Genomic DNA, 25,454 nt, shown 5'->3' with positions numbered 1-25,454 from the left:
TTCTGCCGAGAAACTCCGCGGTTGCGGAGGCAAGCAGGCTGCCATTATTGTTTTGTTAGTGCGGTGCTAGTGGCGTTCCTGATTGGCCAACTTGCGCTGTCAATCACAGCGCAGTCACTGATTGGCTCTTCCGCTCTGCAGCTTCTGCTAAACCCCCCCACTGGCTTTGGAGCCAGACTGTCATGCAGAACCAAATGAAATGTGAGTTCCCGTGATGGGCTGGTTTACCATGCTACTACAACACTACGGCAACATCTCTCTGCAAAATCAGGACCATCTGCAAGAGCGAGGACATCATCCAGGTCCTCACTCAACCACTAAACAACCAGTACCAACTGTTACCGTCTGGACGAAGGTTAACAACCAGTACCAACTGTTACCGTCTGGACGAAGGTTAACAACCAGTACCAACTGTTACCGTCTGGACGTACCAACTGTTACCGTCTGGACGAAGGTTAACAACCAGTACCAACTGTTACCGTCTGGACGAAGGTTAACAACCAGTACCAACTGTTACCGTCTGGACAAAGGTTAACAACCAGTACCAACTGTTACCGTCTGGACGAAGGTTAAAAAGTCTTCAAATCCTTTATTCCAGCCAGCAGCAACTTTCAGGCTCATAATGTCTGTACATGTCATGTACAGAGCTCAACAGTCACGTGACTTTCCGTGCCGATTCCAGCCCAAGAAGAGAGTTCCCCCCATTCATTTTCTCCATAGACATTTAGAAAAGTCCTTATATAACGAGATTTAAGGCTGGAACCAAGCCAACCCGTAACCTACTGAATCATGAGAGAGTGACCATAAAACATTTCAGTTGGAGCAAAAACAAAAATAAAAAAATCCGAAGGGGAAAAAAAAAACATTTTTATTTTTGCTTATCTAAGATGATCTAATCTAAGATTGTTCAAGATGTTGGCTTGGTTCCAGCCAACCCGAAATGTCTATGGAGAAAATGAATGGGGAAAACTCTTCTGGGGCTGGAGACGTCACGGAAAGTCACTAGTGTAGACTGTTGAGCTCTGCATGTTGGTAGCATGGTGTACGCGTATGTGGATGCCGACGCCTACATCACAAAACAAATGTCATTGTGGGATAAGAAAGTATTATATCGGTAGGACGCATAAGCCCGAATGGGACCTGTAGTGAGGACCTGTTTGCTGTTCCTTATGGGTCCCCAGTGTAGTTTGTCTTAATGAGCCCAGCTTCCAGAGCCACAATGTGTCTTAATGAGGCCAGCTTCCAGAAGCTTCCAGAGCCACAATCAACTAAATCAGTTTGAGTCCTGGATTATAAACTAGCAGGAAGTGCTATCGTTTATGCAGATGTTCATAATGAACAATGAGAGCAGAAGGTTGTAGCACAACACACACACACACACACACACACACACACAATCTATCTATCTATGCATCTAATGGATTACACGTTCATCATAATTCCAGAACTATGTCTGTCTGTCCTTCGTGTATCTCGTTTGCCGGATCGACGGAGTACGCTTATAGGGGCCCTGACAGAGTGCAGTGGGGTTTGGTGGGGGTGGGGGTGAATGGGGAGAAGGGGTGGGAGAGGAACGGGGACTGCACTACGGTGTGCGTGTGTGTGACGTGTGCGTGTCCTCGGGCGAGCATGCTCAGTTGACATCATCAGTTGTCTCTGACATCATCAATGATGTCAGCAACGCGGGCAATTGTGTCACTCACTGATGAGATCACTCACTGATGAGCGAGCCCCTCTGTTCTCTCTCTCCCGTCTCACAATTGCTCGAGTGACATCACTCGCTGATGATGGTAATCACCCATGACGTCACAATTGCGATGTCATCACCAAGGACGCACCACAATTGCTCCAGTGTCATCACTGATGTCATTATCCAACATCACCGACTGCGCAGACATTACGCAGCATCGCAAGGTCCGACATTAATCTATGCAGCCATCGCAAATGCAGCCATTAATCGTGCCTAATTACCGAATAAAACGAATTCAGTGCGATCGCACGTTAAATGGCATAGCTGTGGCTGAAGACAATTTCTGCTCGCTCACTCACTCACTGACTCACTCACTTACACCCAGACTTTGCATGATTTGATTCTGATAGCTGTTGGAGTACACAATCACCGTTCATTTAGTCAAGCGTCACTCACAGATTTGGCATGGAGCCTCTTCTCTCTCTCTTCCCCAGAGAGTTTTCATAGTCCACTTCCTTGGCTGATTGCAACTCCGCTCAGGTGTGCTCCCTCAGTAGCTAATTAATGGAGCTCTCCATGGTGCTGAACCTGTGTCGACTCATTTTGGCCACAAATTAGCCATCTTTCCCCATTTAGTTGGCCCTACATGTAATTAATTACCTCATTCAAATGCGGTGTGTTTGTGTGTGTGTGTGTGTGTGTGTGTGTGTCCTGAAACTGAGCGGAGGCAAAACGGGTGAGTTAAAGTAAAGTAAAGTCCCACTGATTGTCACACACCTGAGTGTGCGAAATTTGTTCTCCGCATTTGACCCATCCCCTGGGGGAGCGGTGAGCGGCAGCAGCGCCGCGCCCGGGAATCACATGGTGATCTAACCCCCCAATTCCAACCCTTTTGATGCTGAGTGCCAAGCAGGGAGGCAAATGGGTCCCATTTTTATAGTCTTTGGTATGACTCGGCCGGGGATCGAACTCACAACCTCCAAAGTCTCAGGGCGGTCACTCAGACCACAAGGCCACTGAGCTGGTGTGGTGGAGTTATTAGAACAGGCTGAACATCATGTCCCTCTTAGCCATTTCTTCTACAAACCTGCTCATCTCACTGCTCTTCTGTGGAAATTGTTGAGTTTGGGCCCATGGTTCAGGAGCCTTTCCCTGTGAGAACAGCCACCCGTACTGCTGGCTGTCCGTCAGAGGCACGGCGTACAGCTGGTTAGGAGATCTGGGTGTCCGAACCCGTTTGACCATCTCTCTGTATTGCTCCTGGCTGCCATGGTGGATGTCACTGCTGTGGGCAGGAGGCTGGCTGTCTGTATCTGTGAGGGGAGGCTGTGGTGCCTGAAGAGGCGGGGGCAAAGCTGACATGGTTTTACTCCCACCACCATCCTGACAGTGAGTCGATCCTCTTGGATTGACGATCATTTTATCCCCAATGGGGTTTTGATAGCCTAAAGTTGTTAAACCAAAGAAGAACATAACGGAACAGTGTAACTGGAAGGCATCGGCCCTACTTATAGCCTCTGCAGGAAAGGGTTTATGATATCACTGAGATGTCATCACTTTATGCAAATTAATACTAACTAGCAAACTCGCACGCTCGATTCCTAGACTCGCCTGCAGCTCGCCCACTGCATGTCGCATACGCACTCGCTCTGCTCTATGGTCTATCGGTGATTTATGACCTCATCACTATCTGTGACATCATGAGTGATGTCATCACCGACGTCATAAATCACTTCACACACAGCCCTCCATAATCTCGTGAGGGGTGTCACAAAGCACTGATGGTAATGTAGCACTGATGATGTCATAGACCTTATACAGTATGATAATGAAGTCATAAACATTGTGACATTAGGGGGAAGCAGTGGGTGGATAAATCCAGAAGGAGCAGGAGGCGAGGGATGCTGCCTGGCATAAAACACCAAAGACAAAGAAGAAGAGAGCAAGCTCTTGGCAGGGAAACAGTGGATGGATGGATCCAGAAGAGGGCGGTAATGCAACATTGAGGATGCCAACTGCCATAAAACACCAAAAAGAAGAAGACATTGTGACATCAACACTGTTATAGACATTGTGACATCACTGATGTCATGAAGCACTGAAGATGTCATAGACAATATGCCAATGAGGTCATAGACAGGTCTCAGTTAAAGACGGCAAGAGGGAAAGAGTGGATGGATGAATCCAGAAGTAGGCGGTAAAGCAACATAAAAGATGCCAACTGCCATAAAACACCACAGAAGAAGAAGTGGTCAGGATTTATGACACCACTGATGATGTCACTGATGATCTCACAAGTGGCATAATCAGTTGATATCAGTTCAATGGACATCGTCATTGACATCATCAGTGATTTATGACATCACTGATGACATTGACATTAACTGACATTAACACATCATGCTCTCCCACTCTTCACCCCCGATTGGTTGAATACAATTCGACGCTGCACTTTCTCGGGTACCCAGCAGCTCACCTGCCAAGTTCGAAGTCAATCCGACCCACATGTATGACCTCATCAGTGATGTCATAGCAGCATGAGCTGTGATTGGTCTATGTGAAATATCACGTAGACAACCGCCCCCCCCCCACACACATTGCACTGCACTCCGTCAGGTTCCCCTAAGGGCACTCCCAAGTTTGAAGTCGATCAGACAAACAGTTCTCGAGATACGTGTATATATATATATATATATATATATATATATATATATATATAAAGTAACATTACAAAAAGTGAAAGGCTATAGAGGCATGTCTGGGAACGCCCACAAAATGTTAAATGGCTGGCGCGCGAGTGGGGTAAAACCGTCGTCCATATATCTCATGGACTGAAAATTAGCCATGTAGGCTAAAGCGCCCCCATTTGTTATAGTTAATGGGGACTGTCCACGACATTATAGATGAAAAAATACAAACATTCAAAGCCTGCCTGAGGGACACAGCCTGGCTGAGGGACACAGAGCCTGGCTGAGGGACACACAGCCTGGCTGAGGGACACAGCCTGGCTGAGGGACACACAGCCTGGCTGAGGGACACAGAGCCTGGCTGAGGGACACCGCCTGGCTGAGGGACACAGAGCCTGGCTGAGGGACACAGCCTGGCTGAGGGACACACAGCCTGGCTGAGGGACACACAGCCTGGCTGAGTCAAGTCAAGTCAAGTAAAATTTATTTATATAGCACCTTTCATACACAAAGGCAATTCAAGGTGCTTTACAAAAAAATAATTGAAAAAACAAGCAGCAAAGCAATGCATATATAAAAAACACAGCCGACAGTTTTAGTTAGAATATATACTCAAATTAACGCATTCAGGGCCAATGACGTCTTTGACGTGTTATCAGGAATAGCCCAGAGGGCCAATGACGTGTTTGACGTGTTTTTGTTTTTATGAGTGCAGCGCATAGTTGAAACACTTACCCAGCCTGTGACATAGTTTCGGGTCCCTAACCTCAAACTCAAGCCGACAGCACGTTATCAAACACATACCGCAGCTGTTGTTTGAAATTAGGAAGAAGGTGGAAAGGAAACGCGCTTCCTTGTTGCAGAGGAGAAACGCCATTGAAATGCCCCCTCGCCGCGCTGCAGAGCTGATCGACTTGCTGCACAGCAGCGGACATCGAAACCGCAGTAGTCAAACCCGTGACCAACATGATCGATCCTGGTCCCTGGACCCCGTTCCTATGTGCCAGCCCGAAAGAGACGAGACGGAGTCACAACTGTGTGGAGGAGGAGAAGCTGTTCTCCTGTGTGGAGGAGGAGAAGCTGTTCTCCTCCTCCACACAGCCTCGCCACATAAATGGCTTTCACACAGAGGGCTGCGTGCCCTCCAGTGTTGCTCCTGGCCAATCCCAGCGCCACAGGGCGTGGTTATTGCTTATCCTAAGTGGGGTTAGAAATCTAAAAGGGGGATCGTGTGTGTGTGTGTGTGTGTGTGTGTGTGTGTGTGTCTGTCTGTCTGTCTGTCGGTGTGTCTGTCTGTCTGTCTGTCTGTCTGTGTGTCTGTCTGTACACTCACTCACACTGAGCAAACTGTATTGTTGAATGTAAAAAAAGCACTTCATATATATATATATATATATATATATTTTTTTTTTTGTCATTTGTGTCATAATGAATAATATTTACATGTCTGATGTCAATACAGTTCAAAATAAAAGAATTGAGAGCGAGTTCTGCCTGATATTGTGTGCTGTGTACATAAATGCCATTTTCTGCAATTTCTTTTCTCTCAGAGACTTTTTGGCTGAAAACAGGGTGTATATAAATGGCTATAAGTAGAGTACAGAACATGCTAAAAGCTCACTTTTTTTTCCTGGTGAACCCAGAGACGTACATCTTCATTTTGAGGTATTGCAAATCACTCTGGTGCTAATAGATAATTTACTGTGGGTCTTGAAAGATGACCAACAATTATGAAAATCTTTGGCCTGTGCTAAATATTGGCAGTCCTAAACTGGGCCTGAATGAGTTAACAAACATGAAACATTATTTCTGTTTTAAATAAGTTACAAGGCATTCTTCAGTATTATTATGGCTGAGGGACACACAGCCTGGCTGAGGGACACACAGCCTGGCTGAGGGACACAGCCTGGCTGAGGGACACACAGCCTGGCTGAGGGACACAGCCTGGCTGAGGGACACACAGCCTGGCTGAGGGACACACAGCCTGGCTGAGGGACACACAGCCTGGCTGAGGGACACAGCCCGCACACACACACACACACACGTTTGTACAGCTATCTTAGTGAGGACATTGATTCATTGAAATAATGCATTCCCTCGCAGCCCCTAACCTTAACCCTAACTTCGTGTGACCAGATCCCAGCAAATGTGGGACAAAATAATATGTTTGTGTGGGACAATGCGGGACACGTTACCAATGCTGAGTAGGGCTACAACTGACGATTATTTTCATTATCGATTAATCTGTCGATTATTTTTAGAGTGATCGATTAATCGTTTGGTCTATAAAGTGTCACCAAAATGGCGATCATTCTCCCCCCCCCAAATCCCAAGATGACATCCTCAAATGGCTTCCTTACCCTTCAGAGAGCCCTTTGAAGGTGTGTGAGAAGGTGAGGATCGCCCAAAATGTCCTCAGCTTCCTAAAATGTCCTCAGGTTCCTAAAATATCCTCACGTTCCTAAAATGTACTCAGGTTCCTAAAATATCCTCACGTTCCTAAAATGTACTCACGTTGCTAAAATGTCCTCAGGTTCCTAAAATGTCCTCACGTTGCTAAAATATCCTCACGTTCCTAAAATGTCCTCACGTTGCTAAAATGTCCTCACGTTGCTAAAATGTCCTCACGTTCCTAAAATGTCCTCACGTTGCTAAAATGTCCTCACGTTGCTAAAATGTCCTCAGGTTCCTAAAATGTCCTCACGTTGCTAAAATGACTCACGTTGCTAAAATGTCCTCAGGTTCCTAAAATATCCTCACGTTCCTAAAATGTCCTGACATTCCTAAAATATCCTCACGTTGCTAAAATGTCCTCACGTTGCTAAAATGTCCTCACGTTGCTAAAATGTCCTCAGGTTCCTAAAATATCCTCACGTTCCTAAAATGTCCTCACGTTGCTAAAATGTCCTCAGGTTCCTAAAATGTCCTCACGTTGCTAAAATGTCCTGACGTTCCTAAAATATCCTCACGTTGCTAAAATGTCCTCACGTTGCTAAAATGTCCTGACGTTCCTAAAATATCCTCACGTTGCTAAAATATCCTCACGTTGCTAAAATGTCCTCACGTTGCTAAAATATCCTCACGTTGCTAAAATGTCCTCACGTTGCTAAAATGTCCTGACATTCCTAAAATATCCTCACGTTCCTAAAATGTCCTCACGTTGCTAAAATGTCCTCACGTTCCTAAAATGTCCTCACGTTGCTAAAATGTCCTGACGTTCCTAAAATATCCTCACGTTGCTAAAATGTCCTCACGTTGCTAAAATGTCCTCACGTTCCTAAAATGTCCTGACGTTCCTAAAATATCCTCACGTTCCTAAAATATCCTCACGTTGCTAAAATGACTCACGTTGCTAAAATGTCCTCAGGTTCCTAAAATATCCTCACGTTCCTAAAATGTCCTGACGTTCCTAAAATATCCTGACGTTCCTAAAATGTCCTCACGTTGCTAAAATGTCCTCACGTTGCTAAAATGTCCTCACTCAGGTATAAAACTGTCATTGGCTCTTAACTCATTCACCGCCAATGACGTCTTTGACGTGTTATCAGAAATAGCCCTCCCCGCCAATGACGTGTTTGACGTGTTTTTGTTTTTATTACTGCAGGGCGTAGTTTAAACACTTCCCCAGCCTGTCACATGGTATCAGGTCCCTATCATCTAAGACAACACGTGAACAAACACATACCGCAGCTGTTGTTTTGAAATTGAGCAGGAGGAAAAGCAGAAAACTGGTAACGCTTCCTTGTGCAGACAGGAGAAACGCCATTGAAACGCGCCTCGGCGCGCTGCACGAGCTGGAGTCGCCTTCCTCTGTGCCAGCCGGGAGAAAGTAATCAAGAGATGTGTTTGATCATCGGAGGAATGAGGAAATGATCGATCAGTTTGCGAGGGCGGTGAGGACGTGTTGAATAGCCGAGGGGAAAACGGGAACGATCAGATAGCAGGGGATATGACAGGGAGACATGGACGAGGAAGGGTGCAAAATAAACACACAACAGCAAGGCACAAGGCAGAAGCGGGAGTCAGAGCAGCCCGCTGTCCTTTCTCAAGAGCTATTCAGTTGGTTCATGTAATCGCTGGGCTGCGTGCCCTCCAGTGTTGCTCCTGGCCAATCCCAGCGCCACAGGGCGTGGTTATTGCTTATCATATGTGGGGTTAGAAATCTAAAAGGGGGATCGTGTGTGTGTGTGTGTGTGTGTGTGTGTCTGTCTGTCTGTCTGTCTGTCTGTCTGTCGGTGTGTCTGTCTGTCTGTCTGTCTGTCTGTCTGTCTGCACACTCACTCACACCGAGTAAACTGTATTGTTGAATGTAAAAAAAAAGCACTTCATGTGTATATATATATATATATATATTTTTTTTTTGTCATTTGTGTCCTAACGAATAATATTTACATGTCTGATGTCAATACAGTTCAAAATAAAAGAATTGAGAGCGAGTTCTGCATGAGATTGTGTGCATAAATACATAAATGCCATTTTCTGCAATTTCTTTTCTCAGAGAGACATTTTGGGGGAAAACAGGGTGTATATAAATGGCTATAAGTAGAGTACAGAACATGCTAAAAGCTCACTTTTTTTTCCCTGGTGAACCCAGAGACGTACATCTTCATTTTGAGGTATTGCAAATCACTCTGGTGCTAATAGATAATTTACTGTGGGTCTTGAAAGATGACCAACAATTATGAAAATCTTTGGCCTGTGCTAAATATTGGCAGTCCTAAACTGGCGGTGAATGAGTTAAGATAGCTGTACAGGTACACACACACACACACACACACACACAGGCATAGACATAGACACACACACACACAGGCATAGAGACGCACAGATGTACACATATGCCGCCACAATCCCCTGAACAATCCTTCATGCTGCAGTGTGACTTTCATTGTCTCTGGCGTGCATGTGTGTCTGTATACACGTGTGTGTGTGTGTGTGTGTGGGGGGGGGGGGGTGTACACGTGTGTGTGTGTGTGTGTGTGTGTGTACATGTGTACGTGTGTGTATACACGTGTGCGTGTGTGTGTGCACGCACACGCACACACGTGTGTGTCCTGCCAATGAATGTGCCAAGCGTCCTTGAGTAATGATGATATGTGGTCCTCTGTGGGCGAGCAGAGCCGGGCACGTCCTGCCATCTCACAAAGTCCAGGCTGGTCAAGGTTGGAGCATCATGATGGTTCCTGTGGAAACTGTCCACCTAATATTATAATAACTAGTGCAATAATACCTGTGCCCGTTCCCTCCCTCCCTTTCTCCTCATTCCCCTAAAGCACTCGGTGATGATGTCATGAGTGATGTCATTGGTGACATGTAAGTACAGACCAGAGCCATAGAATAGAAGAGTTCCGACATCTCCATTCACTCCAATGAACCAGTTTTTTTCCAGGAAGTAGAAAGTGGAACTCTTCAGTAAAAAAAGCAGCACTGTCGAGTTGCATCAAAATAGACAGTGTTGTACTTTGAAAGGGTTTTTCATCCCTTGAAATGAATCAAATTGTACATTATCGGCTTTATTTTAGCATGCAAAAGTAGCGCGAGACCCATTCCTGGCTGTTCATTGGCTAATGAGTCTCGCATTTTGGTCCTCCGCTGACGCCACTCTCTTACTAGAGGACACTAGTACAGACATACTGACATACAGACACACAGACACTTGCGCAGACATACGGACACAGAGAGAGACACACTGACACTGCTGGAATTATTAGATATATATATATTAGATATATGTATAGCCTAATAAGAGCACTCTTATTATTTCTGATGATCATTAATGCCAATTAATGTTTCAGTTAAATGCATGAAATAAAGTTTATGAAAGAACAAAGTTTGTGTTCAGCAAGACATTTTTATTTTTTTTACAAATGAGGTCCACCTTTATGACTTTTGAAGCGTACTGTAATGTTTTTTTGTTTTTGTTTTTTTACATGATTTTCAGAAAACTGGGTCTCTACCTCAGAAGTTAAACCAATATGAATAATAATCTGTATAAACCAGACAATACAAACATTAATATCCCAAAAACGATACATATAGTAGCGCTGAGTCTGATGTATATGTATGTCATGTTAAAGTTGTCTGAACCGTCTTAAAATGAAGTGAATTTAGTAAGCACCTATCCACAGGCACAAACACACATGCACACTGAGACAGAGATGAGAGACAGGTGTCAGCTGGGGAAAATGGCAGCCATCACTTTGATAAGCGAGCATCAACCTCCACCCTAAAACTAGAACGACCGCAACGCAGACTTATGCCTCCGCCATTAGTTCATTCTTGAGTCCAAGTGGATGATGGAGCCAAATTGGAAGAAATTGCATCAAGGCGTTTCTGTGCAGAATTGGATATTTGAGCCAAATGTGAAGAAATTTAGTCAAGGTGTTACTGAGATATGGCGTTACCGAGCTTGAAAATGGCATTTGTTAGGTCACTGTGACCTTGACCTTTGACCTTTGATAACCAGAATGGAATCAGTTCATCCTTGAGCCTAAGTGAATGTTTAAGGCGAATCTGATGAAATTCCATCCAGGCGTTCCTCAGATATCGCGTTAACAAGCTTGAAAATGGCGTTCGAGAGGTCACAGTGACCTTGACCTTTGACCTTTGACCACCAAAATCTAATCAGATCATCCTTGAGCCTAAGGGAATGTTTAAGGTGAATCTGATGAAATTCCGTCCAGGCGTTCCTCAGATATGGCGTTAACAAGCTTGAAAATGGCGTTCGAGAGGTCACAGTGACCTTGACCTTTGACCTTTGACCACCAAAATCTAATCAGATCATCCTTGAGCCTAAGTGAATGTTTAAGGCGAATCTGATGAAATTCCGTCCAGGCGTTCCTCAGATATGGCGTTAACAAGCTTGAAAATGGCGTTCGAGAGGTCACAGTGACCTTGACCTTTGACCTTTGACCACCAAAATCTAATCAGATCATCCTTGAGCCTAAGTGAATGTTTAAGGCGAATCTGATGAAATTCCGTCCAGGCGTTCCTCAGATATCGCGTTAACAAGCTTGAAAATGGCGTTCGAGAGGTCACAGTGACCTTGACCTTTGACCTTTGACCACCAAAATCTAATCAGATCATCCTTGAGCCTAAGTGAATGTTTAAGGCGAATCTGATTAAATTCCGTCCAGGCGTTCCTCAGATATCGCGTTAACAAGCTTGAAAATGGCGTTCGAGAGGTCACAGTGACCTTGACTTTTGACCACCAAAATCTAATCAGATCATCCTTGAGCCTAAATGAATGTTTAAGGCGAATCTGATGAAATTCCGTCCAGGCGTTCCTCAGATATGGCGTTAACAAGCTTGAAAATGGCGTTCGAGAGGTCACAGTGACCTTGACCTTTGACCTTTGACCACCAAAATCTAATCAGATCATCCTTGAGCCTAAGTGAATGTTTAAGGCGAATCTGATGAAATTCCGTCCAGGCGTTAGTCAGATATCGCGTTAACAAGCTTGAAAATTGCGTTCGAGAAGTCACAGTGACCTTGACCTTTGACCTTTGACCACCAAAATCTAATCAGATCATCCTTGAGCCTAAGTGAATGTTTAAGGCGAATCTGATGAAATTCCGTCCAGGCGTTCCTCAGATATGGCGTTAACAAGCTTGAAAATGGCGTTCGAGAGGTCACAGTGACCTTGACCTTTGACCTTTGACCACCAAAATCTAATCAGATCATCCTTGAGCCTAAGTGAATTTTTAAGGCGAATCTGATGAAATTCCGTCAAGGCGTTCCTCAGATATGGCGTTAACAAACATCCGTACGGACGGACATCCGTACGGACATCCGTACGGCCGGACAACCCGGATCCATAATGCCTTCGGCCTGGCTTCGCCGGCGAAGGCATAAAAATTAATAAATGTTATAATTGTGTCAGCCTGGTCACCAGGGTGGGAATTACACAGAGTCCATCAGGCTGTGTAGCCCTTCCCTCTGGTCGTGATGCCCTGAGATCCCTAAGCCCTCGTTCACACAGGACGCCGAACGTAAGCAGAACTGAAGCTTGAAGCACAAGCTGAACGTACGTATGCCTTGTTGTTCACACAAGACGCCTTGGGCCCTGTCTTCCCAAAAGCGCTAATTTAGCGTTTACGCTCGTTTAACGCCGTGCGCAATGCAAATTGGGGGCGGACACAAGCGCATGCCTGTGATAATTGTACTGGGCATTGGCTGCCCCATGCCAAAGCAGGCGTTTCAGCGCTAAAATGTGGTGATAGATGGCATTACCCTATCGTCAGCAGCGCGCAATTACTTTGCGCTAAGAGCTTTGAAAAGGAACCTCTTGCGCGCAGATACCTCTCTGCGCTGGGCGCTCTGCACGATTACGGCTGCGCTCCCAGCGCAGAGAGGTATTTGCGCAGAGGAAAGTGGAATTCCTTTTGGATATGTCATTACGCACAGCCTTGCTATTCCAAGACATCAAATTATGCTGCTAAAATTGGGTATTAGCAGATAATTCAGTGAGGCAATCAACTATAACTCACTGAGAAACTTTTATCACATCGCAAAGAGGGAAATGAATTGAGAAAACTTGTTATGGGCTATTTACCTTCATAAGCCGAAGGGTCGTTGGCACCACAGACGATCTGTCAATAAGCTCTCTCCATCTCTCTCTGTCCTCGCACGAGTGAGTACACTCTATTACGCATGGAGAGAATTACAACATATTGCATGCCTCGCGCAAACAGCCATTGCAAGACGGGAATCTGATTGGTTTTGATTGACGTAATACCCAGCATTGCCTGGTCACGCAATGCACGCGCCTCGTGAATGCCAGGTGTGAACGGCCTCGCCTGTTAACAAGGACGCCGAAATGAAACTTGTGCGTTCAGCCTAGGTACAGCTTCAGTTGAGCGTTCAGCGTAGGTACAGCTTCGGTTGAGCGTTCAGCGTAGGTACAGCTTCGGTTGTGCGTTCAGCGTAGGTCCAGCTTCGGTTGTGCGTTCAGCGTAGGTACAGCTTCGGTTGTGCGTTCAGCGTAGGTACAGCTTCGGTTGTGCGTTCAGCGTAGGTACAGCTTCGGTTGTGCGTTCAGCGTAGGGACAGCTTCGGTTGAGCGTTCAGCGTAGGTACAGCTTCGGTTGTGCGTTCAGCGTAGGTACAGCTTCGGTTGTGCGTTCAGCGTAGGTACAGCTTCGGTTGAGCGTTCAGCGTAGGGACAGCTTCGGTTGAGCGTTCAGCGTAGGTACAGCTTCGGTTGAGCGTTCAGCGTAGGTACAGCTTCGGTTGAGCGTTCAGCGTAGGTACAGCTTCGGTTGAGCGTTCAGCGTAGGGACAGCTTCGGTTGTGCGTTCAGCGTAGGTACAGCTTCGGTTGTGCGTTCAGCGTAGGGACAGCTTCGGTTGAGCGTTCAGCGTAGGTACAGCTTCGGTTGTGCGTTCAGCGTAGGGACAGCTTCAGTTGTGCGTTCAGCGTAGGTACAGCTTCGGTTGTGCGTTCAGCGTAGGGACAGCTTCGGTTGTGCGTTCAGCGTAGGGACAGCTTCGGTTGAGCGTTCAGCGTAGGGACAGCTTTGGTTGTGCGTTCAGCGTAGGGACAGCTTTGGTTGTGCGTTCAGCGTAGGTACAGCTTCGGTTGAGCGTTCAGCGTAGGGACAGCTTCGGTTGTGCGTTCAGCGTAGGTACAGCTTCGGTTGTGCGTTAAGCGTAGGTACAGCTTCGGTTGAGCGTTTCTTCGGCGTACTGTGTGAACGGACGGGGGCTAAGGCCACCTTCAGTGCCCTGCTACCCGCCTGCTACTGTCAGTTGCTGTCAGTGGTCTCAGTTGAATGTAGCCTTCCCTATGCAAAGGATGTGTCATTGGCTCATTTTAACAAACATTTCAGAAAGACATCGCTCTTCATGATGTCAATAGAACAATGACCTTTGTGCCCTGACATGTGGCCTTGTGCCCTAAAGCAATGTGTGATGCCGAAGGCCAGATGGCCACGCCCCTAAAATGAAGAAATTCCCACCCTGGTCACCAGAATAAAACGTTGTACATTGTACATTTCCACATTGTACATTTCTGCAATCCACAGATACATATCACGTTTCTGAACCAAACATACGTTACATATCACATTTCTGGATATGTGTATATCAACGCTAGTCGGCCGGGGTGGATGGAAGGCGGATTTTAATTTTATTGTTTGTAAATTTAAGCCCAACCCAAAACCATTATCCTAATATTAACATAGCCAAAGTTGTTTTATTTGCATTTAACACTGGAAAGGTGGGCAGGTTTTCAAATTAACTGCCGTTTTGTTTCCAATTTACGTTGAGATTGTACGAATGTACGTGTGCCCGCTTTCGCAGGCATATGGGATGCCGACGTTTTATTCTGGCGACTGGGTTGGTTGTCGATTGTTCTTTTTGCCATCTTTTTGTTTGAATGAAGGAAGGATGATGTGTTGACACAGCTGCACTCTGTCACGTCTGAAAGGGGGCGTCGCCAGAAGTGACAGGTTTCCAGACTCAACCGTCAGTTTAGCCAACAAAGTGACAAGGCTGATTGTCACCACTTGTACAACTGAAGGTCAGTGCATAAACATCGTGTCAATCACCAGAGGTAAACAATGTCTTCCTCTGGAAACACCTCGTTTGACCACCTCTAGCAGCATACAAGCAAGCAAAGGAACAACAGTTTCATAGCAAAACACTGTTGCAGAATTCTCCTTAACATATACAGTATATATATATATATATATATATATATATATATATATGCCTGTCTAACTGGGACTGTAAATTCATGTAAATTCCCTGCACATTAAACCCTTAGCCTGTAAATTTCATGTACATTCAATGTAAACTCTTATCTAACTCTGACTGTAAATTCATGTAAATCCACTGCCTATTTAACACTTCACCACTCATGTACATATTGTAGATATTTACTCGATTTGATTGCACTTGCAACTTTGCGATTGTCTTTAGTTATATTCCTACTTCTTATCTCTGTATATTGATGTAACCGCTATGCTGCATACAGACACTAAGACAAATTCCTCGTATGTAACTTGCATACTGTGGCAAATAAAAGTGATTCTGATTCTGATTCTGATACATTTAGATTTTTTTTTTTCCATCTGGCATATATATGATGGTCTATGGTCTATTTTTGACACGAATCGCGAGTGGTCGTGTGCAGCCAGGCATGAAGTCAGTACAAGTTGTGACAGGCGCGCGGCATCGCAGAGCAAAACGGAGCACTTCTGGTGTGAATGGCCAGGCTCCTGCTCGATGCTTCCGTGACGCGCTGCGACAGAGATGTTGATGGTCTGTCGCCGCCATTACCAGATGGCCGACCCGCCTCATCCGGCTCCCAGACCCATGGTGCCATGATGCCATCAGGACCACACCATCTGAGGCCATGGTTCTCAGCAGGAAACCAGTGAGGGACTCTAGAGTAGAGCCGCTGCTCCTTTGCGTAGAAAGGAGGCAGTTGAGGTGGTTCGGGCATCTGGTAAGGATGCCACCTGGTGGCCTCCCTAGGGAGGTGTTCCAGGCACGTCCAGCTGGGAGGAGACCACGGGGCAGACCGAGGGCTAGGTGGAGAGATCATGGCTGTGTATGGAACGCATGGAAATCGGTAGGCCTATATATGTAGTAATAGCATTTAGTTGTCATTTTTAAGTTTTAAGTATCCACAAGAGATGCCAAGTTGACTTGAAAAGACATAATTTACCCTCTTTTTAGCTGGAAGCTTCACTGTAGCCACACTCCATGAAGGTGGGTGGTGGATACTGTGCACCTGCTACACGCTCCATGAGGGTGGGTGGTGGATACTGTGCACCTGCTACATGCTCCATGAAGGTGGGTGGTGGATACTGTGCACCTGCTACACGCTCCATGAGGGTGGGTGGTGGATACTGTGCACCTGCTACACACTCCATGAAGGTGGGTGGTGGATACTGTGCACCTGCTACACGCTCCATGAAGGTGGGTGGTGGATACTGTGCACCTGCTACATGCTCCATGAAGGTGGGTGGTGGATACTGTGCACCTGCTACACGCTCCATGAAGGTGGGTGGTGGATACTGTGCACCTGCTACACGCTCCATGAAGGTGGGTGGTGGATACTGTGCACCTGCTACACGCTCCATGAAGGTGGGTGGTGGATACTGTGCACCTGCTACATGCTCCATGAGGGTGGGTGGTGGATACTGTGCACCTGCTACATGCTCCATGAAGGTGGGTGGTGGATACTGTGCACCTGCTACACGCTCCATGAAGGTGGGTGGTGGATACTGTGCACCTGCTACACGCTCCATGAAGGTGGGTGGTGGATACTGTGCACCTGCTACGCTACAGATTTCAGCTAAAAACAGGGTGTAAATGACACCTTTCCAAGTAAAATGGTGTTTTGCTGTGAAACCCCATAAATGTTTTGTGGAGTAAAGAAAACTCCAGCAGCCGTTCCATCGGGCATCGGCGTGAGTAGATAATGAGAGAACTTTCATCACTGTTCCTTTAATTACTGACAAAAAACCCACACCACAGACACACACCACACTACAGACACACAACACACCACAGACACACACCACACCACAGACACACACCACACCACAGACACACAACACACCACAGACACACACCACAGACACACACCACACTACAGACACACAACACACCACAGACACACAACACACCACAGACACACACCACACCACAGACACACAACACACCACAGACACACACCACAGACACACACCACACTACAGACACACAACACACCACAGACACACACCACACTACAGACACACAACACACCACAGACACACCACAGACACACACACACACACACACACACAACACACACCACAGACACACAACACACCACAGACAAACCACAGACACACACACACACACCACACTACAGACACACACACACACCACAGACACACAACACACCACAGACACACACACACACACACCACAGACACACACCACACTACAGACACACAACACACCACAGACACACAACACACCACAGACACCCACACCGCAGACACACACACACCACAAAGACACAGACCACAGAGACAGACACACACACACACCACAGACACACACAGACACACACACACACACCACAGACACACTGATGCGAATCAGCAGCACCGAGGAAATGCGGTTCCCTCCTGAGCTTTCCTAATGAGTTGAGTTCGTTATTCAGATATTAATTGATTGTGCGCTGCCAACAAAGCAGAGAATACCTCTGTTGTACACAGATACTGTCCACACACAAACACAGCACAGCTGGCAGGCTGTGTGAATATGCAGGCGTGGGCACAGTCTGTATAGATTAGACACTGAAGGCCCAGGTGTATCCTATCTTATTAACGCACATTACCTGCACAATCCCCGTCTCCCAAAACTCATTCAACTCCACAGTGCTTCCTGATCTGCAATCTGCTCTCATTACACTTACTCTCACATGCTCTCCCTCTCTCCTCTCCCTTCCTCCCTCTCCCTCTCTCCTTCTCTCTCTCCCTTCCTCCCTCTCTCCTTCTCTCTCTCCCTTCCTCCCTCTCTCCTTCTCTCTCTCCCTTCCTCCCTCTCTCCCCCTCTCCTTCTCTCCCTTTACCTTCCTCCCCTTTTCCCTCTCTCCCCCTCTCCTTCTCTCTCCCTTCCTCCCTCTCCCCCTCTCTCCTTCTCTCTCTCCCTTCCTCCCTCTCCCCCTCTCTCCTTCTCTCCCTTTCCCTTCCTCCCCCTTTCCCTCTCTCCTTCTCGCTCCCTCACCCTTCCTCCCTCCTTCTCTCCCCTCCCTCTTTCCCCCTCTCTCCCTCTTTCTCTCCCTCCCTTCCTCCCTCTCTCTCTCTCTCTCTCTCCCCCCCTCTCCCTCAGGTGGATAGTGTAATTGCTGTGGTTTAACCAGTGCTGTGTTTGATCTCACACTTATCCTCTGGAGGCTCTTGCTCATGAAAGAGATGAAGGCAAGACCGCATCTCCCAAGGAACGTGTGTGTGTGTGTGTGTGTGTGTGTGTGTGTGTGTGTGTGTGTGTGTGTGTGTGTACGTGCGTGTGTGGGTGCATGTACGTGCGTGTGTGTGTGTGTGTGTGTGTGTGTGTGTGTGTGTGTGTGTACGTGCGTGTGCTTATGTGAGTGCCAATTGCTTCAGTCTGTTCTGATTTTTAAGTAATTCAATTATTGCAGTGGTAGCCGTGGAACTGCAGGCTAAAAACGCACAAATCACTTCAATCTAAAGCCAATTCCTCCCCATTTAACCTCGATGTATTACACAGACGCCAAGCCGTTTTCTCTGCTGCCTCGTATTACATTCTCATCTATAGCCCGTGGCTAGTGATGCAGAAAAGAGGAAGTGGACTCTGCAGCCAATCTGCTGTAACTCAGATGATGAAGATGATTTAAAGACTGCTTTATTGATCTGAACTACCTCCCATCTCACGCCTCAGGAGATTCAGCATCTCAAAAGGTATGGATATTTTTAGATATAGTCAACAATGGGTCATTCATCCATCCAGGGGAAGAGTTAAAACCTAGTTTGTAGTAAGACACATTTGCTGGCTTGTCAGCCAAGTTCATTGTTTTCTTCCAGCTTGCCAGATGTTCAAAGTATTTTTTAAAGTGGTGCAGCAGCTTCTATAAGTGACTGTGTGTGTTTGAGCACGGGATGTGTGTGGACGACATACGTGTGGGATTTAGCCTAGGCCACTCCCCCAGCTCCCCGGTTGGCAGACTCAGCATAGACAGAGAGACAGGTGTAGAGAGAGAGAACGTCTCTCGTCTCGAGGTCGATAGCGGTTCAAAGCCGGTAAAACATGCACGCACAGATGCACGCATGCACACATGCATGCACAACCATTTTAACTCATTGAGTGCCAGCCACTTTTGGAAGACGGATGCTCCCAGTGGCAGCCCTTTCAGAGCGTTTTCAGTGATTTCTCGAGGCCCACAGAATATTGTGTGATATTACTATGTAAACACCGAACACGCCCAAAAAACGATGATACTCTATTGTATCATCAGCAAAAAAAAGGTTATTGATATCATTTTCCGTTCTTTAGTTATCAGCCGGAGAAGATAGGTTGTTTTCACCAAAAACAGACGTTTCAAATTAGAAGCTGAGATAATCAGCCTTTTGTGAAATGAAGCATTTCAAGCACATCACTGACTCTGAAGCTAATATTTTCTGATGTAGTGACACCTCAAAAATAATTTCCTTCAATAAAACGAAACCAAAGGAATTTTGTTTGGCAAAATAATATAGTATTAACACGTTCACTGCCGTGGACGAGATATCTCGTCAAGCAGAAACCAGCGGTTGACTGCCGTGGACGAGATATCGTCAAAAAAAAAAAAATCTATAAAAATATGGGAGCCACCGAACGTGTACAACCCATTCCACCGACCCACTAAGTGGCGACAGTGCTCTGCAGACTAGAAAAAGCCGAGCCAAAACTGTAGGGGAACGGGCGAGGAAACCATTCTCATACTGTAAAATGGATTGGCGAAAACGCTTTCGCTTTCGCGCTGGGAGCTGGCGGTGGGGGATTGCAAATTTGCATAATAGATTATGGGTGCAACACACTTTGAAACACCGGCAGAAAGCCCACAATCGCACGCAGCTTCATTCCAGCTGAGCTCACAACCGAAACGAACGAGCCCCATCCACACTCGCCCAAAGAGCGGCCGCCAGCAGCCAGGCAGCACAGACAGGCAGAGCCTCGCTTGTACCGCTGCAGCCACGGAGGGAGGAGAACACACACGGAGGGAGGAGTTTGAAGGAGAGGGGGGTTTCCTGCTGCTATGGAGGAAATTACTGTTCAAAACTATTGTTTAGATGTCTGACGTCTTACGCCAAAAATAAATGGTTAAAGTGACTGTTCTATCGAATTTCACAAAAAGCCATTTATCTCAGCTTAAATTTTCAGACGCTGAAACCATGCTGTATTCAACTGCTAATGCATACATAACTACTAACTCTACAAACTAACTCTTTTAGACAGAGAAAGCACACATTCTATTAGTTCTTTTGAGATATTTTGTGTTCACAAAATCTTAGCAGAAAATAATCCTCGGCTCTTGAAAGATGAGCCAGAATCCTCAAAAAAAAACCTTGGCAGAAGCTACCTACAGTAAAAAAAAAAACTGCTGGCAGTGAATGTGTTAAGCAGAGACAGGTCGTGAGGGGGGGGAGCGAGGGGGGGGCATGTGTTAAGCAGAGACAGGTCGTGAGGGGGGGGGGGGGAGGGGGGGGGCATGTATTAAGCAGAGACAGGTCGTGGGGGGGGGGCGAGGGGGGGGCATGTATTAAGCAGAGACAGGTCGTGAGGGGGGGGCATGTATTAAGCAGAGACAGGTCGTGAGGGGGGGGCATGTATTAAGCAGAGACAGGTCGTGAGGGGGGGGGGCATGTATTAAGCAGAGACAGGTCGTGAGGGGGGGGGCATGTATTAAGCAGAGACAGGTCGTGAGGGGGGGGGGGCATGTATTAAGCAGAGACAGGTCGTGAGGGGGGGGGCATGTATTAAGCAGAGACAGGTCGTGAGGGGGGGGGCATGTATTAAGCAGAGACAGGTCGTGAGGGGGGGGGCATGTATTAAGCAGAGACAGGTCGTGAGGGGGGGGGGCATGTATTAAGCAGAGACAGGTCGTGAGGGGGGGGCATGTATTAAGCAGAGACAGGTCGTGAGGGGGGGCATGTATTAAGCAGAGACAGGTCGTGAGGGGGGGGGGGCATGTATTAAGCAGAGACAGGTCGTGAGGGGGGGGCATGTATTAAGCAGAGACAGGTCGTGAGGGGGGGGGGCATGTATTAAGCAGAGACAGGTCGTGAGGGGGGGGGCATGTATTAAGCAGAGACAGGTCGTGAGGGGGGGGCATGTATTAAGCAGAGACAGGTCGTGAGGGGGGGGGCATGTATTAAGCAGAGACAGGTCGTGAGGGGGGGGGCATGTATTAAGCAGAGACAGGTCGTGAGGGGGGGGGCATGTATTAAGCAGAGACAGGTCGTGAGGGGGGGGCATGTATTAAGCAGAGACAGGTCGTGAGGGGGGGGGCATGTATTAAGCAGAGACAGGTCGTGAGGGGGGGGGGCAACGGTCTATCATCCCTGCTTTTGTTCTCTTCCTCCTGGGGGGCCTCTGCATCTACTCAGGATATAATGTCACATCCCTAAGTTTTTGGGGAGACCGTGAACCCGTGACCGCGAACGAACTTGAGCCAGAGGTGAAATATGTAATTACCACAAAAGATGGCTCACACAATCACAGCTGGATGATTGGCGAGCTAAAAATGCAAAATGGAGTGAAATATTCTCAGCCTAGCACACAGCGAGGACGGACTGATGTGAACTCAGTGACAAACTGGAATGCTCCTCTGGTCTGGGAGGGAACCTTCGATCCAGTGGTTATTGATGCAATCTACAAGAGAATGGACCCCAGAATTGCTGTCGTGGTGTTTGCTGTCGGCAAATACACCCGTTTCCTACAGGGCTTCCTGGAGACAGGTGAAAAGTACTTCCTCGTTGGCTTCAGGGTCACCTACTACATCTTCACAGACAATGAAGCACAGGTTCCTAAGATTGCATTGGGCAAGGGCCGGAAGATCTCAGTCGTCAACGTCCCCAGTGCCAACCGTTGGCAGGATGTGGTGCTTGGCAGGATGAAATGGGCCACCATCACCATCGACAAACAGATCCGTCACGAAGCAGACTATCTCTTCATGATGGACATTGACAGCGTCTTCTACAACCGTTTTGGAGCAGAGTCTCTTAGCCGTCTGTCCGCTGTGCTTCACCGTGGCTACTACAAGAACACTAACAGGGATGCCTTTCCTTACGAGCGCCGGCATCGGTCCCAGGCCTACATCCCCACTGGTGAAGGAGACTACTACTACACTGCAGCAGTCTGGGGTGGATACCTGGAAGACATGTACAAACTAGTCAGGTACTGTTATGACCAGTCACAGGTGGATGCCAAGAACAAGATTGAGGCTGTGTGGCAGGAAGAAAGTCATCTTAACAAGTACCTGTTATACAACAAACCAACCAAGGTGCTGTCCCCAGAGTATCTGTGGTCAAACTACGACAAGCAACCATCGGACATCAAAGTCATCAGGATCTCCCAGCTGGTCAAGAACTATGAAGAGATCCGGCCCAATGGTGGACATTGAAGTCAATGATAACCAGGACATAAAAAATACCTTTCTGATCAACCAAAATAATTTCTCAACACTAGGCTGTGAAAAAGGGAGATTTTACTTATGTGCTGCCGTGCCACTGGTTGACCCAAGCAGAGGCTCAGCGGGCCCAAGCAGAGGCTCGGCCGGCCCAAGAACAGGCCCAAGCAGAGGCTCAGCGGGCCCAAGTAGCAGCCCAGCAGCTCCAGGCAGCTTCCTACATATTTGGAACCCTCAAAAGGTTCTATATAAGACACACCAATACAACAAATAAGTAGTCCACACCAGTAGGCTACACAAAATAAACAACAAAGATCACACCACAAAATAAACAACAATGATGATAATGATGATGATGATGACGATAATAATAAAATGATATTATAGGGATATATGATTCAGTTTCAGTTGTTCTAGTCTCATATCTGTCTCATATATGGGTGACGGAAGTTTATTTATCCACCCTTTTTATAACGGCGCAACGCGATTGAAAACTGTCTCAGAAATGTATCGTTTACCCACTCTTTCTTTTTACCACTACAGCACTGCTCCACAGAAAATAAAGAGCTGTATGATGTTTATGTAGAAAATGCTCCATAATGGCCCACCATCAGGCCTGTTCTTGGGGCAATTGACGCCCACCAACCTAGGAGCCCACGAGGCAATGATGATGTCACCGCCATGACATGATGTCAGAGTTCACCTCGTGAGGTCATCGGTGATGTCAGAGTTTCCCCTGTGAGGTCATCAGCGATGTCAGACGGTCCAGGCTGACTGTGATGGCAGACGTGACTTTGTGAGGTCATCGATGATGTCATACCTCCCCGGATGTTGTGACATCACCAACGATGTCATACCTCGAATGTGGGGGGGTTATAAAGGTGTTGTTCTGTATTGATATGGTCCTATACCAAAACGTTAATATGTTGCGCTACAGGACTCTAAAACGGTCTATCATCCCTGCTTTTGTTCTCTTCCTCCTGGGGGGCCTCTACATCTACTCAGGATATAATGTCACATCCCTAAGTTTTTGGGGAGACCGTGAACCTGTGACCGCGAACGAACTTGAGCCAGAGGTGAAATATGTAATTACCACAAAAGATGGCTCACACAATCACAGCTGGATGATTGGCGAGCTAAAAATGCAAAATGGAGTGAAATATTCTCAGCCTAGCACACAGCGAGGACGGACTGATGTGAACTCAGTGACAAACTGGAATGCTCCTCTGGTCTGGGAGGGAACCTTCGATCCAGTGGTTATTGATGCAATCTACAAGAGAATGGACCCCAGAATTGCTGTCGTGGTGTTTGCTGTCGGCAAATACACCCGTTTCCTACAGGGCTTCCTGGAGACAGGTGAAAAGTACTTCCTCGTTGGCTTCAGGGTCACCTACTACATCTTCACAGACAATGAAGCACAGGTTCCTAAGATTGCATTGGGCAAGGGCCGGAAGATCTCAGTCGTCAACGTCCCCAGTGCCAACCGTTGGCAGGATGTGGTGCTTGGCAGGATGAAATGGGCCACCATCACCATCGACAAACAGATCCGTCACGAAGCAGACTATCTCTTCATGATGGACATTGACAGCGTCTTCTACAACCGTTTTGGAGCAGAGTCTCTTAGCCGTCTGTCCGCTGTGCTTCACCGTGTCTTCTACAAGAACACTAACAGGGATGCCTTTCCTTACGAGCGCCGGCATCGGTCCCAGGCCTACATCCCCACTGGTGAAGGAGACTACTACTACACTGCAGCAGTCTGGGGTGGATACCTGGAAGACATGTACAAACTAGTCAGGTACTGTTATGACCAGTCACAGGTGGATGCCAAGAACAAGATTGAGGCTGTGTGGCAGGAAGAAAGTCATCTTAACAAGTACCTGTTATACAACAAACCAACCAAGGTGCTGTCCCCAGAGTATCTGTGGTCAAACTACGACAAGCAACCATCGGACATCAAAGTCATCAGGATCTCCCAGCTGGTCAAGAACTATGAAGAGATCCGGCCCAATGGTGGACATTGAAGTCAATGATAACCAGGACATAAAAAATACCTTTCTGATCAACCAAAATAATTTCTCAACACTAGGCTGTGAAAAAGGGAGATTTTACTTATGTGCTGCCGTGCCACTGGTTGACCCAAGCAGAGGCTCAGCGGGCCCAAGCAGAGGCTCGGCCGGCCCAAGAACAGGCCCAAGCAGAGGCTCAGCGGGCCCAAGTAGCAGCCCAGCAGCTCCAGGCAGCTTCCTACATATTTGGAACCCTCAAAAGGTTCTGGACTCTAAAACGGTCTATCATCCCTGCTTTTGTTCTCTTCCTCCTGGGGGGCCTCTACATCTACTCAGGATATAATGTCACATCCCTAAGTTTTTGGGGAGACCGTGAACCCGTGACCGCGAACGAACTTGAGCCAGAGGTGAAATATGTAATTACCACAAAAGATGGCTCACACAATCACAGCTGGATGATTGGCGAGCTAAAAATGCAAAATGGAGTGAAATATTCTCAGCCTAGCACACAGCGAGGACGGACTGATGTGAACTCAGTGACAAACTGGAATGTTAGTTGTTTATAACGTGAATATATTTATAACATTTATAACGTACTCCGGTTTCCAGTTTATAACTCGGGTCTGAATACAGCCAGAGTGCTGAGGGGTTGTAGCTGCAACACACAGGTGAAAACCGTCTATACTACACCCATGACTGCACCTTACGCCTGCTCTGGACTAGGCGTAATATTTACGACCGGTCTTAGTAAGAAAAAGGCTTGGTGCAACCGGCGTAGCTGTTAGGTCGTAAAGTTACGACCGACTTAGCTTAAGACCAGTCGTAAGACCAGTTGGTGCAACCGGCCCCTGGTCTTTACACTTCCTGTAAGCGCGATCACACGTAAAATGGCATAGCTGTGGCCAAACACAATTCTGCTCACTCACTCACTCACTC

General features: G+C 47.1%; 2 pseudogenes across 2 annotated transcripts; both read left to right on the top strand.

Moving 5' to 3' along the window:
• Positions 1–21,609: 21,609 nt before the first annotated feature.
• Positions 21,610–22,506, top strand: LOC310780565 (globoside alpha-1,3-N-acetylgalactosaminyltransferase 1 pseudogene; annotated as a pseudogene). The gene has a single exon. The product of its transcript is annotated as a globoside alpha-1,3-N-acetylgalactosaminyltransferase 1 pseudogene (transcript).
• A 1,130-nt stretch (positions 22,507–23,636) lies between these two features.
• On the top strand, positions 23,637–24,533 carry LOC310780563 (globoside alpha-1,3-N-acetylgalactosaminyltransferase 1 pseudogene; annotated as a pseudogene). Its single transcript has one exon. The product of its transcript is annotated as a globoside alpha-1,3-N-acetylgalactosaminyltransferase 1 pseudogene (transcript).
• The last annotated feature ends 921 nt before the right edge of the window (positions 24,534–25,454 follow it).

Source organism: Poromitra crassiceps (assembly GCF_964638095.1).
Source record: "Poromitra crassiceps genome assembly, chromosome: 8".
Taxonomy (NCBI): domain Eukaryota; kingdom Metazoa; phylum Chordata; class Actinopteri; order Beryciformes; family Melamphaidae; genus Poromitra; species Poromitra crassiceps.
This window is presented reverse-complemented; position numbering and strand designations above follow the sequence as displayed.